Below are 3,216 nucleotides of genomic sequence, written 5' to 3'. Positions count from 1 at the left end.
AAAAAGTCTTAGCAAAATAATGTGCAACAGTATCCACATGATTCCGAGCAGTATCTTTCTCCATTTTCAGATGATATAAAGTAATTATTTAAATCAAAACTAATATTTATGTCTTATGAAAGCATTGTGGGGATTGCACTAAATCATTTTTTCCTAAATATATTAAGTTTCTACATGGATATGTTAAATACAACACTGAAGGACTTTATATTAAATTTACCTGAAAAAAAGGAAATAAATTATTGTACACTGCTAATATAAGGAGATTAAATAGGCAATTTCGACTCTATTTTAGTCTTTTCCAAGTGTTTCTCTACTGTCTTCTCCATATTGGTAGGGGATTACTCATCCCAATGCTCATACAGAAATTCCTTCTTGCTTTTTTTTTCTTTTTGAGGTATAAATACATATCTTACTTTTGGTGTATATATATAAATATATATATGATATATTCTGTACATATATATATACACACACACACACACATATATGTGTGTATGTATATTCTACTCAAAAGATGTTCTTCATTTTTCCCCATGAATGATATGGCAGTTATTCAGATTTTTGAATACAGTAACTTAATTCTGACAGTTGAGGTCAAACAATATTGATATTTATGACATTTTCGCTTGAGGAATATTGGAGTCATAAAATAATTTTATTTTATGGAGTGTGGAGAATGCCTGAGAACAAGAGGGATACCTGCCCTGAACAAAGTCCTATTATTTAGTGAAGTACATTTAACAAAGTGCCAACATTATATTACCAATAAGCAAGCATGATTTACTTCCAGTGATTAGGTAGTTTATGAGTAGCAGGGTATTTTTGTCCTCTGTTCAAAGGCAAGATTCTCAAAATAGTGACCCTCAGGTAAGAGATACACAAATTTGGATGAATAAGTTATATTCTATATTTTTGTTTAAGAATTATCTAAATTCTGTGATAGTATATATTATAAGACTAACAAAATAATTCATTGTTTTATGTCATTATAATAAATTACAGTAAAATGATTTCTCTGTTATGGAAAATCAGAAGAAGCCACTTGATGCTTATGTCAGACAATTTGTTTGGGACTACAAGGTAGGAATTAGAGGAAAGAATAACTCACTTTTGCTGAAGGCTACTTTATCCTCATCAGAAAAGCCTTGAGAGAGATAACTGACTTGTTTAATAGTTCCAGGGCCTGTGGATAAAAAGGGGAAAATGTATAATTTCTACTCTTAATTGGCTTATGCTATTCTGGGATCACAGATGACATGAACAGACAATTATAATAGAAATAGATCACTTTAATATTTAAAGCTTTAGGAGTTGAAAATGTCTATCAGAGAAACTACTGATGTTATAAGAAGACAGGCAAGAGGATACATGTACAAAAACTCAAAGGAATTAAAAAAATACACGGAAAAGAAAAGTTTCAAAGGAGGACAGAAGTCTAATTTGGATGATTAACTATAGGATTTATCAGTGTGGAGATCACTGTTGACTTCGTCGAGGGTGTTTTTGGCGAAGTGATAAACTACTTACTGAAGTGGGTTCAAGACAAATTGTACAGAGAATAACTGATAAAAGAGAATACAGGAAAATTGGTGTAAAAGAGACAGATTCATTAGAATTTAGCTAGAGGAGACTATACATAGGAATAATTTTATTTCTTTGAAATGGCAGTTATTAGACCATTTTTGCATGCTGGTGAGAATGATTCAATAGAAAGGGGAAATTATGCCTCAGGAGAAGGAGCAGGAAAAAAATAAATAAAAAAAAAAGGAAACATAATAGATAATGTTAGCAAATGTAAGAACAATTGCTAAAACAACAACCTTACACATATAATAGTGCATGAGATCTAAGAAGGCATACTTGGATATATTTGCTCTACCTGGCAGAAAGAGGGAAGTGTTCATCCTTAGAAGTATAGATGCAGGTAGGTGGGTAGATGTGGTGGTAGGGACATATATTCATTGTTGCATAATTATTTCACAGTGAAATAGGAAGCATTGAAAGGTCATATAAAGGTACAAAATAGTCACCTCTGAGAGTTGGGTAGATAGTGGTGGATAAACAAGGGAAGCATAGCAGAACTCCTGGACATCACTAAGGACCCGCTTAAAGTCAAGAATACCAGACGGCAAAAAGTTAATTTTCCCTCCCTTCAGCAACATTAAATTTGGTGGCTCAGTCCTAAGATGAATTTATTCAGTTGTGATTTTGCTTGAAATGTATAAAAAATAGTATAATACTAATGAAATTTAAGGAGGGAAGTGAAGACAGATGAAAATAAAGGTCAGTGCAATGATGGTAAGATCAATGTTTTGTAGATGAGGTGTAGGGGAAGCTGTAGAAGGCAGAGAATCATTAGATTTAGGTGCCAAGGATAGGAGACAGGGCACCTTTAGAGTGATTTCCTCCAAGATCTCATGGTGCAATGGTAGCACTTTCAACTCTAGAGTGATGGTACTTTCATAATAGGAGAAATAGTGTTTCATTGTAATAGGAGGCATGTAGTAAATATTTAATACATATTTTTGATTGGTATTTTAGAATACATCAAGTATGCATAACATGAATATTTAAGTACGAGGCTGAGGTGGGAGGATCATGAGGCCAGGAGCTTGAGACCAGTTTGGCCAACATAGTGAAACCTCATCTCTACTAAAAATAAAAAAATTAGCCAGGTGTGGTGGCACACACCTGTAGTCCCAGCTACTTGGGAGGCTGAGGCGGGAGAATCACTTGAACCCAGGAGTTTACAGTGAGCTGGGACCACTCCATTGCACTCCAGCCTGGGTGACAGAGTGAGACTCCATCTCAAAAAATAATAATAATAATAATAATAAGTACAGTAGTGTCTCTATTCATTTTACATTGTTATAAAGGAAGACGTGAGGCTGGAAAAGTTATTTTTTTTAAAAAAAGAGGTTTATTTGACACATGGTTCTACAGCCTGTATAAGAAGCATGGTGTCAGCATCTTCATCTGGTAAGGACCTCAGGAAGTTTTCAATCATGGCAGAAGGTGAAAGGGGTACTGGCAAGTCACATGGTGAGAGAGGGAGGAAGAGAGAGGGGGAGGAAGGTGCTAGGCCCTTTTCAAATATTAAATCTCACCATAACCAACAGAGCAATAACCTGCTCTTTGTTGTGGGGATGGCACCAAGCCATTTGTGAGGGATTTGCTCCCATGATCCAAATACCTCCTACTAGGTCCCATCTT

This window comes from Mandrillus leucophaeus, unplaced genomic scaffold (genome assembly GCF_000951045.1).
Source record: "Mandrillus leucophaeus isolate KB7577 unplaced genomic scaffold, Mleu.le_1.0 Scaffold806, whole genome shotgun sequence".
NCBI classification, from domain to species: Eukaryota; Metazoa; Chordata; class Mammalia; order Primates; family Cercopithecidae; genus Mandrillus; species Mandrillus leucophaeus.
This window is presented reverse-complemented; position numbering follows the sequence as displayed.